We start from the raw sequence: 16934 nt of genomic DNA, 5'->3' as shown, positions 1-16934 counted from the left end.
GCGGCCACTAGAAAGGGGCGGCACTCCGTCCATTGTTGGGGCAGCAATTCGGCAGCGAGTCCTTCAGTCCTTCTCTTTCTATTTGGGGGCACTTCAGAGGCAGCTCAATCGGGTTTTTCTTTTTTCTCTTTTTTTTTTCTCGACACTTGGGGTGGCAAAAAAGCTGGAGCTGGCTCTGGTTTCGAAATATATATTCTTAGTTATTGAGATGGCATCAAATAAAAGATATTTCTCCCCGGCTGCAAGGATGCCTTAAACCAGGAGTGGCCAAACTTACTGACCCTCTGGGCTGCATACAATAATGTTCAGATGTTTGGGAGCCAGCTGTGAAAGCTGGGAGTCAGGGCTTCAGCCCTGCAGGGCACGCCAGCCAGAGCTCCTGCTCTGTGGCAATGTGGTGTGTCTAGGGAATTCTGCTCCATGGGAGGTGCATATCGGGACTTGGGGCTGAAGCCCTGTCAGGTGCCACCAGTGGGGCAGAAGCCCCAGGCCCTGGCAGGCGCCTCCCACAGGACTGAAGCCCTAATACCCCCCTCTCCGGTGGGCAGAAGATCCTAGCCCCACTGCCCTGCAGTAGGACAGAAGCCCTGAGCTTCCCCACCCCCAAGTCTGGTAATAAGAGAAGTGAGGGGGTATGAAGGGTGCCGTGAGCTGCACTTTAACTGTTAAAGAGCCACATGCAGTAGTTAAATCTAAACCTGCTGAGTTCTCAGGCAACCCCAGATCTCTCGTTTTAATATTATCTTCCAATATTCCAATTTTATGAAGTATAAAAGCATTATCCTTAATCAGAGAGAGTTAAAAAATGTGCAGTGGAGGATCGTTAATCTGTAACTTTCTCTACTAAACAAAGGATTTTTTTTTTCAGAATGCATCTTCTCCAACTCAGAAATGTTGGGGCTAAACAAATTTAATTTAATTTCTAAGTGAGACTGGAGTGCTTGTACAACTGTCAGACAATATTTATGATTATTTTTGATTGCAATCTTTGATGGAGTTTCTTGTGAAGGTACTTTTTCCCCTTCAGCTCTCACCACTTCTAAAATAGTTACTGTTGATTGAGATTGTGCTGGAGATAAGAGAATCAGATCTAGTTCTCCAACCATTACATATTTCAGAAACATTTTGATTGATACATATTTGGGGTGAATTTTAAATAGATTGACTCAAAGTAATTATCTTTGGAGGATGAGCAAAATATCTTTAAGACAGAACATCAATTTCCAAGTAGGAATTTTAAATTGCTGAGAGGATTAACAGACTTCTTTTCTACCCTATTAGTATTTGGAGTCTCATTCTGTCACTGAGGCCTTGTCTATACTACAAGACTATTTCGAATCTACTTAAGTCGAATTTGTGGATTCGACCTTATGAAGTCGAATTTGTATATCCACACTAAATACACTAATTCGAACTTCTGAGTCCACATTAACGGGGCCGGCATCGACTTTCGAAGCGGTGCACTGTGGGAATCTATCCCACAGTTCCCACAGTCCCCGCTGCCCATTGGAATGCTGGGTAGAGCTCGCAATGCCTGCTGGGGGAAAAAATGTGTCGAGGGCGGTTTTGGGTAACTGTCATCATTGAACCGTCAATCACGCCCTCCCTCTCTGAAAGCGCCGGCGGGAAATCTGATGGCGCCCTTCTCTGGTCGGTTACAACGCGGACGCCACAGCACTGCGAGCATGGAGCCCGCTGCGATCATTGCTGCACTTATGGCCGTTGTCAACTCCTCGCACCTTATCGTCCACCTCTTCCACAGTCAGATGCTGAGAAATCGGGCGAGGAGGCTCCGGCAGCGCGGTGAGGAGAGTGGCGCAGGCCTCTCACAAAGCAGGGTACGCCGCGCCGTGGAGATCATGGTGGCAATGGGTCAAGTTCATGGTGTGGAACGGCGATTCTGGGCCCGGGAAACAAGCACGGACTGGTGGGACCGCATAGTGCTGCAGGTCTGGGATGAAACAGAGTGGCTGCGAAACTTCAGGATGCGTAAGGGCACTTTCCTTGAACTCCGTGACTTGCTGGCCCCTGCCCTGAAGCGCCAGGACACCCGGATGCGAGCAGCCCTGAGTGTGCAGAAGCGAGTGGCCATAGCCCTCTGGAAACTTGCCACGCCAGACAGCTACCGGTCAGTAGCGAACCACTTTGGCGTGGGCAAATCTACCGTGGGGGTTGCTGTGATTCAAGTAGCCCACGCAATCGTTGAGCAACTGCTCTCAAAGGTAGTGACTCTCGGAAACGTCCAGGTCATCATAGATGGCTTCGCCGCGATGGGATTCCCAAACTGTGGTGGGGCTATAGATGGGACTCACATCCCTATCCTGGCACCAGCCCACCAGGCCAGCGAGTACATTAACCGAAAGGGCTACTTTTCAATGGTGCTGCAAGCACTGGTGGACCATAGGGGACGTTTTACCAACATCTTCGTCGGGTGGGTGGGCAAGGTTCATGACGCGCGTGTGTTCAGGAACTCTGGTCTCTTCAAACGCCTCCAGGCAGGTACTTTCTTCCCGGACCACAAAATAACGGTTGGGGATGTGCAGATGCATACAGTGATCCTCGGGGACCCGGCCTACCCGCTAATGCCCTGGCTCATGAAGCCCTATACAGGCGCCTTGGACAGTGAGAAGGAACTCTTCAACTACTGCCTGAGCAAGTGCAGAATGGTCGTGGAGTGTGCTTTTGGACGTCTCAAGGGGAGATGGCGGAGCTTACTGACTCGCTCGGACATCAGCGAAAAGAATATGCCCGTAGTTATTGCTGCTTGCTGTGTGCTCCACAATCTCTGTGAGAGCAAGGGCGAGACCTTTTTGGCCGGATGGGAGGTTGAGGCAAATCGCCTGGCTGCTGTTTACGATCAGCCAGACACCTGTGCCGAGAGAATATCCCAGCGGGAAGCGCTGTGCATCTGGGAGGCTTTGAAAGCTAGTTTCCTCGCAGAGCAGGGTAACCTGTGACTGTCCACTTGATTTTAAGAGAGCCTGATCATGGGCCTGTGTCTGTATGTGTCGAGTTAGATCTGAGCTCACAAACCCGGTTCTCCAAGTGTCCCCCACTTTCAAAGCATGTTTTAAAACTAATGAAATGTAACAGTAATTAATAATAAATCTTTCGTTGACTTTGCATTTCTGTTCCTGGGTTGAAACATGGAAGCATACTGTGCTGGGTTCGGTGTGCACTGATGTACAGACCGCTTGTCCAATACAGGACGGACAGCCTCCTGCTCCTACATAGGTCTGTGGGGTGGGGGACAGTTTACAGTGATTGTGCATGTAGGGGTGGGTTTGCAGGAATGGGTGGGTTTGCAGGAAGGGGCGAGGGGTACTGTCTTTGGATAGGGGTTTGCATGATGGCTGTGGGCTGTGGGTTTGGGCGTTGGAAGGGGTGAGGGGTGTGGGGGACGGGTGAGTATCTGTCCCTGGATGAGGGCTCTTTTTGGGGCTCAGGGCAGCGGAGAGGCTCGTGGCTACGGTCGAAGTGCATGGTAAGGGAAGCCTGCCTTTACATTCGGGGATGGCAGGCGCCAGGACCCTGGACAAGCATACACATCAACGAATGACCCGGGGCAGCATACACCACACAGACTGACCCTGGTGCCTAGTGACTGCAGTCTGTGTGTGCCCTGCAGTTGACCCTGCCCCCAAGTCTGTACCCTGGTAATGTGGGCTATGCACTGCAATTAAAAATCCCCCCCCCCACACACACACAAAGTCTTCTGACACGAGAAACGTGACGGAAACAGAGAGTAACAGCAAACCGCTTTTAATAATGTTATACACAGTGGGGGGTTGAAACTTGGATTTGGGACTGGGTGATCCTGTAAGGGAAGAACTTCTACAAATTTAGAGCGCGAGAGGTGTCTTGTACATTAGCGCTCTGCTGCGGTGCAGTGACAGTTCTCACAGCCCCTACCGCCCCTCCTTCTTGTAACTTTGGGTGAGGGGGGGACAGGACTTCTTGGCGTTGGAGGGCGGTTGCAGATGCAGTGCAGGGGGGCTCTCTCCTCCTGCCTGCGGTCCTGCAGAACATCTACAAGGCGCCGGAGCGTGTCCGTTTGCTCCCTCATTAGACCAAGCAGCGTTTGAGTCGCCTGCTGGTCTTCCTGCCACCACCTATCCTCCCATTCGATGTGTGTGCGATGCTGCTGACACAGGGTCTCCCTCCACTGTCTCTGCTCTGCCGCCTCGGCTGTGGAGCAGGCCATCAGTTCCTGGAACATCTCGTCCCTAGTCTTTTTCTTTCGCCGCCTAATGTTAGCCAGCCTCTGTGAGGTGGATGACGGGGCAGTCCGGGAAAGAGCCGAAGCTGTGTGATGGGAAAAAGTAAGTGATTTCCTTGAACAGATACATGTTTGCGAACAGTGAACACAGTCTAGTCAGTTTCTGTGAACAAGACCATGCAGGGCACCTAGTCTCACGAGATCTCAGGCCAAGTTCGAGATTTCGGAATACGCTTTCAGTGGTTGCGGTCTTGCACAGGAGAGACGCTGCCGGGAGGGACAGCTGAATCCGTCTAGCAGCCAGTCCTGGTAAGCCTTACAGTAGAGTCTGCTTAACAGTTAATGGATAGCTGTGCCCTCCCGCTAAAGGCAATTTGGAAAGCATAAAGTCTGAGCCTTTTCCAGCCCCTCCCGGCAGTGCACGGGAAAGATCACTGTATGCTTTTCCTCTGTGGCCTCCAACACGTGGCTGTTAAGCGAGGGTCATTCTTATGCAAAGTAAAAGTCTACCATTCACAATAGTAACAGTACACTTATTGCCCTAATTAGATGCAGCACTTCCAGAACGACATTACCCTGAGGCGTGTCACTCGGAGTCAGAGAGAGCGGATGCTAAGAGAAGCCCTGCACAGACCAGGACCATATGCTGCCATGCTTGTGGAGGCGATGATCCCCCTTTACATTAGGATGGCCTGGCATGGAAGAGTGTGCTTCCACGGAGCACCCAATAAGGCACCTCTCCCCAGGAACCTCCTGCTGAGGCTTTTCAAGCTGCTCTCTGAGAGCTTTTTTGAACTGTCCCAAGAGGATTATTGCTCTATTCCTATATGTGTGGACCTACTTTTTGTATAGTTTGAGATTTAAAAATTTTTATATAGTATTTCTATTTTTTCTATACCTGTTTCTTAAAAAATAAATGTTTCCCTGTTTGTAGCACTTACCGCCTGATCCTTCCCCTGATTCTGAGTCCGGGTTAACGGGCGGGGACGGTTGGTAGGGGATCTCTGTGAGGGTGATGAAGAGATCCTGGCTGTCAGGGAAAGCGGGAGTGGGTTCGCTGTCGCCTGCGCCGTCCTCCAAAGACCATTCCTCATCTTCCCCATCGGCGAACATCGAGGAGGAACTGTCCCGGTACACTATTCCGTCCTCAGAGTCCACCGTCACTGGTGGGGCAGTGGTGGCAGACCCACCTAGAATGGCATGCAGTGCTTCGTAGAAGCGGCATGTCTGGGGCTTGGCTCCGGAACGTCCGTTTGCCGCTCTGACTTTTTGATACCCTTGTCTTAGGTCCTTGACTTTCACGCGGCACTGCATCGCATCCCGGATGTATCCTTTGTCTTTCATGGCTTTCGAGACCTTCTCGAAGGTCTTTGCATTCCGCTTGCTGGAGCGCAGCTCCGAGAGCACAGACTCCTCGCCCCACACAGCGATCAGATCCATGACTTCCCGGTCAGTCCATGCTGGGGACCTCTTTCTATTCTGGGATTGCCCGGACTCCTCTGCTGGAGAGCTCTGCATCATTGCAGGTGCTGCGGAGCTCACCCCGATGTCCAACCAGGACGTCAGATTCAAAGTGCCCAGACAGGAAAATGAATTCAAATTTTCCCAGGTCATTTCCTGTGTGGCTGGCCAGAGAATCCAAGCTCGGACTGCTGTCCAGAGCGTCAACAGAGTGGTGCAGTGTGGGATAGCTCCCGGAGCTACTAAGTTCGATTAGCATCCACACCAAGCCTAATTCGAGCTAGCCATGTCGAATTTAGTGTTACTCCACCTGTCGGGGTGGAGTACCAAATTCGAACTAAAGAGCCCTCTAGTTCGAATTAAATGGCTTCCTGGTGTGGACGGTTGAGCGGTTAGTTCGAAATAACGCTGCTAAATTCGACTTAAAGTCCAAGTGTAGACCAGGCCTGAGTCACACACAACAGGAGTTCTGCACATGGACAGAAGGGAGGATCTGGTCATTAATAAACAGCAAAGATGGGTGAAAACATTCAGATTGCTGGAAACATAGATACACACCCACACACACACCCCCTTCATTTCTGCAAAAAGTGAAACACTTGGCACTTTGGGTTTTAGCTATTCTCTGCAAAAAGGGGTCATCTCAGGCAAAACCTATACAGATTTTTGCTCCTCCAAAAGGTAGTTTTCACACAATTTCAGAATGTGAGCAAACTTAGGAATTGTTCTTTCAGTTAATGGTAAATGTCAATATTTGCACACTTACTATTACTAATTATTTATATTGCAGTGGCACTCAAGACGTGCTCATTGCTTTCCAAACACAGAGAAAAGCACAGTCCCTTTCCTGAAAGTCATACATCTAAAACAAAACTCACAGAAAGAAAACTCTGCTTGCTGAAGGAATAGGCAGAATTTTTATCATTTATCAGTATTTTCAAGTTCTCTAGATCTTGTGAGTATCATTTTTCACGTAAGAGAATTATGAAAGTAAAAAAGAAAAATGAAAGTTAGAATTGTCAGACACAGCTTTAGTTGTCATTATCTACTATACGGAGTGACAACTTTGTAATACATATGGGCTCTCTCTAAACTAATAACCTTCTTCCATTCTTGTGATCACTTCTCTTTCTTGTTTTGAGGTGAGGACACACGAATGATTTGTATAACACTATTTGGCAAACTTACATTTTCTTCAAAGTAATAGTATTGCCTGTGATAGCCAAACCTAGAATAGGTAGTTTCCTCCAGAATATCTTTCTGATTCATCTCTGTCTTTCCTGACCTTCAGTGTTGTTGTTTTTCCAATCCTGGGCCAAAGCTCATGCTATCACTGGTGATGGAGTATTTGTTCTGTGGTTTCTTCTGGCACAGAAAGCTATGACTAGCATTAGGAAATCATCGTGTTGGCCATCAAAATCAATAACAGACAGAATGACCAATAAGGACCTTTTCACATATCAGTTGGGAGAACCATATCAAACCCAGCAAATCTCTTTCAACCCTGATGAAGAAGAAAGTAATTTAAGTGGTCTTAGTTCATATGCTTCCTGCCCCCCAGTCCCCACACACATCTGCCCAGCCAAACATACATAACTTCCCTGAAGTTCTGGTTTGAGTGAATGAGAGAACTCCACACCATATATATGTTCTCAATTTCTCTTATACTTGCAGTTGAATCTCTCTTTCCAATTTTAGGATGACTAATGCTCTGACCTGGGCCTGTCTAACTGGTGGCACACCAACACTTGATTACTTGGGCTGGGTATTCACACTCTACCATACCACAATAATACTGGCACAAAAATGCTTTGTGAAGTGTCATATGAAAGTAAATAACATGCTCATTATTAATATAATTGTAAAATGATTGTTGTGATGCCAGCAGGCCAGGTGCCAGCTCATGCCAAGGCCCCTAGGCCTCACAGAACATAGACAAATGCTTAGCTAGAAACCACTTTGGCTCTCCTGTGTGTTAATATTGTTAAAATAGATATTAGATTTATAAGAATGTGTGTAGCCTTTCTGAACTACTTGTAGGATGCTTCATGTATTGATCTTACTCATGTTATAAGGTGGTATTAAATGCTTGCATTGTAATCCTCTGTAATTGTGTAAATCAAACAGGAAAGGAGCATTAATTAATGTCAAAATACTGGCTTCCTACAGAAGGTGTTGGGTCCTGCCACTAAGAAGGCCCATTGAAAACAAATAAGCCACTGTGAAACGTCAAAGAACAAAGACTTTGTTGATTGCTCCTCCCCAACACCCAAGAAAAGGAGATGTGCAGGTGGACTCATCCCATCAGCTTGAACTCAGCGTGGAAGGGAATAAAAATCCCTGACAAGAAGGAACAATATCTCTATGCTGCTTGAACTCTGAGGGGCAAAGATTTCAAAGCATAAGCAAGAGTTCCACATTGTTTGGCCTAGACTAGCACTAAAGGACATATAGAACTTGCACATTATAGCTGTTTCTATTACCTTTTGGAACCTAAGACTAACTCATTTGTGTGTGTATGTTTACCCGCTTTAACCTTGTAATTAACTCTTCAATTTTTTTCCTAGTTACTAAACCTTTAGTTAGTATATTATAACAGTGTTTCCCAAACTTGGGACACTGCTTGTGTAGGGAAAGCTGCTGGCGGGCCAGACCTTCCTTTGGGATTGGGAATAACCTGAACATTATTGTGATTTTTGGTGTAAGGGACCATCTATCACAAAAGCAAGCTTGCTTGGTTGGCAAGATAGAGTGGAGTATTGTACTCAAGGAGACTGTCAATGATTCCTTATTAAGGCTGTTATAGTGCTTGAGGAGTTCACACTTGATACTTCATTGATGAAATCCAAGTATACAACTCAACCAGTCCGGGGTTTGTGCTGAGCTTCTTAACAGTCTGTCCTGAGATTGGTACTCATACTCCTGAGCCACTCTAGATCATTTCACATGTGTGTTAACTTCACATATAAAGTTATAAATTCTCTGTATGATGTTACCAGAACATGCTTCTGAACTCTAGAGACTGAAACTCTGCACCTCTGAGCGACACCAAAGGCAGAATCGCCAGGACACCTTCCTGACTTGTAAGACAAGGGTGCTTATATAGTATTGTTGGAAAAATTGCCAACATCAGCTATGTGTTTTGGTATGAATCCTAACAATGTCAGCTGCATTTCTTGAGTTAAATTGTGTTAGAATATGTAACAAGATCTCAAATCCACATAATATGAATAGAAATAATTTATCAGCCATTACAATACCATAATGAATGTCGTAACATATGTTTATGTTGGGTGGTTAGTGGTGCGGGGGACTGAGAAGTAGTTGTTCACAGTTAAGGTACTTGATATTAAAAACATTGTAGTGGTAACTCACATTGTCTTATTCAGATTCAAACTGCAATTACTTAGACTATAGTGAATAAGTGTTAATTAGTGGGATGACTCCAAAATACAGAGACAAAGTCATGAGAAAAAGCTAAAAACCTGGGACAGTATATCAAAAATAGGACCTTTACTATTCGAGATACATTATAAGAGTATTTTTCATAACACATGGGGAGTCAGCAGAGGTACAACGTATTAAACAGATAGGTTTGTGTCTATCAGCAGCAAAGTGAACTACGTGAATCACGGCCAACTATGGTGTACAGCCTATGTAGATAACATGGTTCAACTCCTTCTTTCATTAAAGTACTTGTCAATCTTCCACAACTTTCTTTCAAATTCTTCCTTCTCAGTGGAGCTATTCACATATTTCTCTAGCCTTTTAGTGAGTGCTAGGATTTCTTGATGTGCTGTGCTAATGCAAAATTATCTCAGCATTAAAAGGAAAACATTCAGACCTTCCTTGGGTGACCAGGACAAAAGCATTAGAAAGGTTTCTTGTGCACAGTAGTAATACAAACACCCAGTGCTCTTGGTAATGGTTTGGTTTATGCTTGGTCTCTCAATGAGATATTACAAATTAATATTATAATCACAAGCATGCTGCATAATGTACCAAGGTGTATAAATAGCTTACAAATAGCTTACAATTTATTTACATGACAGAAAAATTGTAACTCCTCAGCACCCAGTGCAAATGGAGTTTCTATATCATAAAGGTCCCCATTTCATTCTAAATGCCTTAGGTATATGCAGTAAGCAATTTATTAGGAAATGGCCAATCCTTAAAAAGACAAATGCATTTCAGTAGTTGATGACATGGAATAACCTTCAAATAAACCATTAAATATACCATAAATAAACCCCTCTAGCTGTAGGGAAAGCAAGAGCTAGAAAGAGAACATATACAGCATCCATATACAAAGGGAATTAAAGTGGAATTAGACATGTGAATTAGAAAAGAATGGAAAGCCAGAAGTGCATGGCCAAGAGGTGGGAGTAAAAACCAAACAAATAAAATTAGCTTATTTCTCAGTGAGGTTTAAAGAGAACAACAAGTCACTCAATTAGAACCCAGATGGAGGCAGGGACACCTCTGAAATTTGGAAGCACACAGTAGTTTACTCTATGTGCATATGTGTGTGTGTGGGGTGGGGGGGAGGGACAAACATTTATTATCCAGAGTGAAGAATGTAGTGTCATGCAGCCAAGTAGTGTACAACACTGTACAGTAAACTCAAGCTTGGCAGCTACAGCTTCTGAAAGCCAGTATGTGCTAAAATTGTGAATGAAAAGATGCAGAGTGCTTGCTATATAGAGCACATAGGTAGATGATAGAGCAGAACCTACTGAATATGGTGCCCTCATGCTTCCAATGACGGAAGTCAGTATTGTGGTAAAGAGAAATCAAAGAATTTCTCTCAGAAGGATCTCATCTGCCTATATGGGCAAATTGAAATTACCATTCCTCATAGATTTAGGAGACCTCTTTGGGAGAATAGACCCATCTGGCAAAAGCAAACAGGCTGCAGTAGAAAAGGGAATAGAAATGGGGGTAAAATACTGACCCCATTGAAGTCACTGGGAATGGTGCCACTGATGTCAATGGGACTATGATTTCATGTGGGGAGTATATGATGCTTCTGATAGCCACAGGATGCAGGGCTTTCTGGTCTTAAGAGCCATACTGGAGTTACACCTGCATAAAACTGGTGTAAAACAGTGGAGCATCAGGCATGTTTTTTTAAAGAAAAAATGCAAATTTAATTTAAGGGCTTTCATGTGCACATGTAACTTCCAACATTAGAAGGATACACATCAGGGAAAGAATAAAGACATTAACATTAAATTCTTATGTTTATCTTTTGTGTTTTCCTTACACAGTTCCCTGGCCTGTACCTCCCTGTCAGCCCTTTCCATCCCCCAATCCACACAAATAGTCCAATCACTAATTCTGTTGAGGGAAAATAATCTGCTGTGCATATACTTCATCACTGAACAATCAAATGCTCTAAACTGTGCTTTCCAAGTTGGCTAATGTTAGTTATTTGCTGTTGCTAATGAACAATTTTCTATAAGACAAAAAACTTTCAGCTGTTCCTTTTGTGAATAATGAAGTAATTCAAGCTGGGCAAGAGACTAATCAGGAAATGTCAGGTTTCAGTGAGGTGGCATTTGCAACAAACAAACAGTATTAAACATGCCACTTTTATAATAGTGGGAATAAGCCATAATAAAGGGATGATTTCTTAGTTATATATACACACATAATTGTCATTAATAATAAGAATTACCTATCTGCATCAAGGGAAAGAGACTGTAGTATATCCCTTATTAGGGTATATTTACCTGATGTAAAGCACCACGAAAAGTTATGATGCTTTAGTAATAGCTAGCCTTTGGGTATAGTCCTTCCCCACAACACATATGAATCACACCAATGCTGAGGCCTCTGTCCCCTATCTCTCCAATTCTGTACCTACTTTGTTTTCACTAGCATCTGATACCTTTGGTAAGCGCTAACTACACTTAAAAAATGGAGGGAAAAGACACAAACTTAAACTTCCCTCTCTCAGTTTAATTAAAAGTGCTTATGTACACTAGTGTTTATTCCTTAAAGATATTTAGGAACATACAGTGCTGTGTAATCAGATGTTTTTAATTGGAGACAATATGAATTTTAGATTGGTACCATCAAAGAGAGTAACGTAAATACTTCAATACCCTTTATCTGCTTCTCTCCTGCAGTTTGTGAAACAGATGTATTTTTAATGCAGATGTGTTAGATACGGTCATCCCTCTAATGTCCGTGACGAAGACAATCCTGTGAGGGTGAATTGTTGCCCTCTCCTGTTTTGCCTGCAGTTAAAAAAGAACTATGCAAGTTGTAACTACTACATTTCTGAATTATGTCTACCTGAAACCAGCAGGTTGGTGTCTGAGACAGCATTTGCTTTTAATTTAAAAAGTGATTTTTGGTTACAAAATGCATGCATTTAGAAACCTACTGTTGTATACATAACTAGGCTAATGGGGGAGTTGAATATTTATAAAGCTCTATAGAACTATTTCTTCAGAAGAACATTTTGCTTGTAGAAGGGGAATTGGTTTATTGATTAATAAAGGCATTCCCTTACATTAATAGCAACATTCTGTAACCTGACATGGAATGGAGTTGCCTTTGGAGCACATTATGGCAGAAGTTAATGGGACAGTCTTAATAAACTCAAAGTGGACTATCAATTAACAACCTTTTCTTCAGGCAATGGACCACAGTACTCCTTGGTAAAAGCTCTTACTATGCATATGTACAGCAACCAGCAGAATGGGGCCCTGCTGTCTGTGGAAGGCTATAGAGGCTTTCGTACAACTAATAACTATGCATCATTCTGACTAGAAACTTGCACCACAAAACTCTCACTAGTAAGAAAAAAGGTCCTGCCAATCAAAACCTCTACAATAACATAGAATGATTTAGTGATGACTGTGGTAGTAGTTACTAAGAAATATTAACGGCTGAAAGCAATCTAGGGGCTCCAACCAGATTGGCTTCTAGATGCTACTGCAATAGAAATATTAATTTTTAATGAAGTCCTAAGGAGACGATTCTCAAAAGGCACAAGAAGAGAGTTAATTGCCAAACTTTCACTGAAAGTCAATGAAAGTAGGGTGCCTAACTTCCATTTTTGTTTTTCGGATCTCTCTCTTAGAACTTTGTTTGTTTGTTGCTTTTTACATTTAACATTTATATTGCACTGATGCCTAGAAGCAAAGCACATCAGGACCCCATTGTTCCATGCACCATGTAACCATACAGTCACCAACAGTCCTTGCCCTAAAGCTCATCGATGGAGATCAAAACTATAAAAAAAAGCTGCCTAATCTCTTAATTCTCAGATCCTTCTTGTACCTGCTAGAAAATGCAGTCCCTACTAGAGTTGTATACAAATCTTTGCTCACTGCTGGTAAATCATATTCTCATAAACTGAGCAAAGACTTAGGGTCAAATTTGTAAGTCTCAGTGCAAAGAGTTCTATGCAGTTAATGCAACTGAAATATAGTTGAAACACTGACAATTTAAAACTTATCAAAACAATTGTATATCTTCTGGATATTATAAACACATTGAGGTATGCACATCTATCTCAGTAGATAGCATTGGGATCCTTAATTTTCCTCAATCTCTATCCAGATCCGAACTGTACAATTTTCTTTCTTATTCCTAGTGAGGAATACATTTAGAGGGGTGGTTCAAATCACCTTGACCCTAATGAAGTGTTTTACAGGTACACTTAAAGTTTAACTGTTATGTGCACTTCAAGTTATTGCCTTAAATACATCTTTGTACAGAAAGGTACATAATGTGTGGAAGGCTCTGCATGCTAGCAAGGTTTGCTTTGTTACTGGCTTAACAAACTGAACCTTACTGTTTGGCTCTCATGGGCTGGGAATGAAATTACCCCTTCTGGTTGCACTGGAGGTTCAATGAAAAAACAGGTATCTCAAAGGCCACTCATTACTCCCTAAACATGCCCCAGCCTCAACAATCCCACAAAAACCTCTGAGGTCCAAAGCAGCTGGTGCTTGGGCTTTTTCGAAAGGATATTGCTGTTTAGAGATGAGCAAGAGGAAGATTCCCACCCACATGTGCTAAATATCTGTGGGCATGGCTTGAGGTTCAGGAATACATCAAAATGCAAACTGAAATCTCATTTCAAATGTCTTGAAGTTTGATACAAATATGCTGAATAGTGCTTGGGAAGGAGGCTGAGTATATATCCAGTGGAAACATTATAGGTCTACACTATCATACCCTTTGTAGTGCCCTCTTCAATTAGGGTAGGATTGGAAACCTTTTGTCATGCTACTGGAGCTTTATCATGTGTGACAACACAATACAGTTAAATGCAAACTATTGTTCAACAACCCTGTCATTCCCATAGATCACTCAGCCTAGTTCTTATGAATATTTTCAAAAATTTGAGATAGTCTCAGATGTTTGGGATATATTGTACGTATAAGTAGTGAGAAGACGAATGTGATAATGAGTGTCATTCTTGGAATTACATGCCTTTTGTAGTAACAATTCATTGTTTGTTTGATTTACTCTAGGCATATGCCTTTATGTATTAGTTTATATAAACACTGTTTCTTTCTAAGAGTAGTATGCAAGGGATGCAGGCTCCATGCTTTACTGAGCAATGGTATGCTTTCAGCCACTCCTGTGACAATTGATTTGTGACAAGGGGCTTCAACCCAATGTTCTCTCTCTGTGAATAATGTATTTGCCAATTAAAATTAATTCAAATAAATCCCTGTCATCCCAGGGAAAGGGCATAGCAAATCCAGGCAAAAAGGAATGGTAGACAGAGACTTCTTACAATCACACAAAGAAATCATCATAGAAGAGTGAATTACGCAACAAAAGGAAAATTATGAAGAAAATTCTCCCATCAGAGAATACTAGAGGCCATGGTCATAGTTAATTGGCCTATCACAAAGCTTAATTTCAGTCTCAGTTTAAATATAAAAAGAAGACATTAAAAATTGGTGGCCAGTGTTTCCAGTATATAAAAGGACAAGGACCCTTAGATATTGGCTGTATGGCACAGAGAGAAGGAAACACTCATTGATTAGGCAGAGGACAAGATGGTTAAGCAGCACTGTCCTCTTCACCACATAGCTACCACTGGCCCCTCGCTCTACATCAACAATACATACAGTGACAAAGTTCCTCCTCTACCTTGATGGGTCCTGCGCTTATCAGCAGATTTGCGCACCTCAGTGATCTTCCCCTCTGGTAGAACCCACAGTCTGAGTCAACTCCTCCTGTATCTGATCAGGAGTTGGGAGGCTTGGGGGGAACCCAGGCCCGCCCTCTACTCTGGGTTCCAGCCCAGGGCCCTGTGGATTGCAGCTGTCTATATTGCCTCCTGTAATAGCTGCATGACAGCTACAACTCCCTGGGCTAATTCCCCATGGCCTCCTCCCAACACCTTCTTTATTCTCACCACAGGACCATCTGATAACGCTTGCACTCCTTAGACATCCATCAGAACATCCTCTCAGCTTCTTGCTCCCAGCTCCTCACACACACCACAAAATGAAGTGAGCTCCTTTTTAAACCCAGGTGCCCTGATTAGCCTGCCTTGATTGGCTGCAGATGTTCTAATCAGCCTGGTATCAGAGGGGTAGCCGTGTTAGTCTGGATCTGTAAAAGCAACAAAGAATCCTGTGGCACCTTATAGACTAACAGATGTTCTGCAGCATGAGCTTTCGTGGGTGAATACCCACTTCTTCAGATGCAAGATTAATCAGCATGTCTGCCTTAATTGGTTCTAGCAGCTTCCTGATTACTCTAGTGCAGCCCCTGCTCTGGTCACTCAGGGAACAGAAAACTACTCATCCAATGACCAGTATATTTGCCCTCTACCAGACTCCTATACCCGACTGGCCTGGGTCTGTCACAATACTTAAAGCTGTGCATTGGATGGGCATGGTTATCAGGCAGGTATAGCTGCTTTATGCATCATGCTGCCATCAAAACATGTCCTAGCTTACATGGTGAATTGCTGCATACGTTTCTACTCCAGGGCCTCAGCCTCTCTTGTCAGGGAACAGTGTGGAAAACTGTGATGCAGGAGTCAATGGGAGCATGGCAGAATAGCCAATTATGTGGTAAGATCTATAGGGAGAATGATTGAGATATATAAGTAGAGGAAGCCCGCTACACACAAATGACTAAAGATCTGCAGTGCCAGGATCATCTGTTCTCATGGATCCTTTACTGCTCTACGTTTAGTAGACATAGTCCTTGCCCCAACATTACTGCTTTAAATCCAAGGCCACCTGCCAACAGATATGCAGTTCACTTTTTATGAAACTGAACCATGCAAAATATTTGTGAATATTTTAAAAAATCATCCGGTATTTTCCATGGAAAGAGAGACGATAAACCAATATTTTTCAAATTGCTCTTCGTTCATCTTCTGTGTGTGCTTGATCACGTGGGCCATTTTGTTTGCATTCTATTCCACTACATGTGCAGTAGAACTTCATTTCTTGTGTATATATTTTACTGTTTTAAACTCTGACGACACTAATTTTACAAATGTGATCTCTTACTGTTGACAAAGCTTTTAAGATTTCTCTTCCTAAAGATTCTCAGATCACTTGGGATTTTTCTTATTCAGATTGAATTTGTTAATTACCTCTATCCGAAGAGAATTTATTGATTAACATCACCACATTGTCTGTCTGTCTGTGTGTGTACTATTTATTTCATTTGAACTCTTTCATCATCAACATCATGTGTCTTCTGGTAAATAGTTGATGCAGCCTTTCCTGTAATGCAGCTTTTCATACAATGAAGTTTAATCATAATAAAGGTAATTATAGTAATTTAGATTTGTCTGCTATTCCTCTTAAATTAGGCTTTACAAAATTTCATTTGAGGAGCATTCTGGAGAAGGAAGCATTGAATCAAATTAAGTTATTGACAGGAATCAGTGATTAAATGGAAGGTCCTGTAGTGGTGGAACTTGAACACAATATGAACCAAAAAATGTAACTAGAGATCAACATTTATGGTTCAAGGTTTCTAGCATTTCAGCGAAGCAGAAAACCATAAACTTGTAGTATTCTCAGCGTCCGGTGGCTGCAGTTCTGGGAAGAGCATATTCAACTATTTAATGGAGTTTCTCCTTCAGCTTTAGTGGGCTGATGATTTTTACCTTTGTTCAAGTCAGGTTTCAAACCACAACCAGTTGACTTTTTGATAATGCATCAGAATTATGCACTTTGATGCATTTCTTAGATGGGACAGTTGTTTTGACCCAATTACTGGAACTGGCACCTCCGAGTTTCAT

General features: G+C 43.2%; 1 long non-coding RNA gene across 2 annotated transcripts in view; it reads right to left on the bottom strand.

The window, feature by feature from the left end:
• LOC120372505 overlaps nt 1–15160 on the bottom strand; it is a 28738-nt gene extending 13578 nt beyond the window's left edge. The window contains exons 1-3 of one of the 2 annotated variants that reach the window (XR_005585014.1): nt 15078–15160; nt 11791–11925; nt 10635–10775 (exon numbers count right to left, since the gene is read on the bottom strand). This is a non-coding gene — a long non-coding RNA (uncharacterized LOC120372505). The remainder of the gene's footprint in view (nt 1–10634; nt 10776–11790; nt 11926–15077) is intronic. The other variant, XR_005585015.1, reaches the window with a different exon arrangement.
• Nucleotides 15161–16934: the final 1774 nt, after the last annotated feature.

The sequence above is a fragment of the Mauremys reevesii genome, linkage group 9 (assembly GCF_016161935.1).
Source record: "Mauremys reevesii isolate NIE-2019 linkage group 9, ASM1616193v1, whole genome shotgun sequence".
NCBI classification, from domain to species: Eukaryota; Metazoa; Chordata; order Testudines; family Geoemydidae; genus Mauremys; species Mauremys reevesii.
This window is presented reverse-complemented; position numbering and strand designations above follow the sequence as displayed.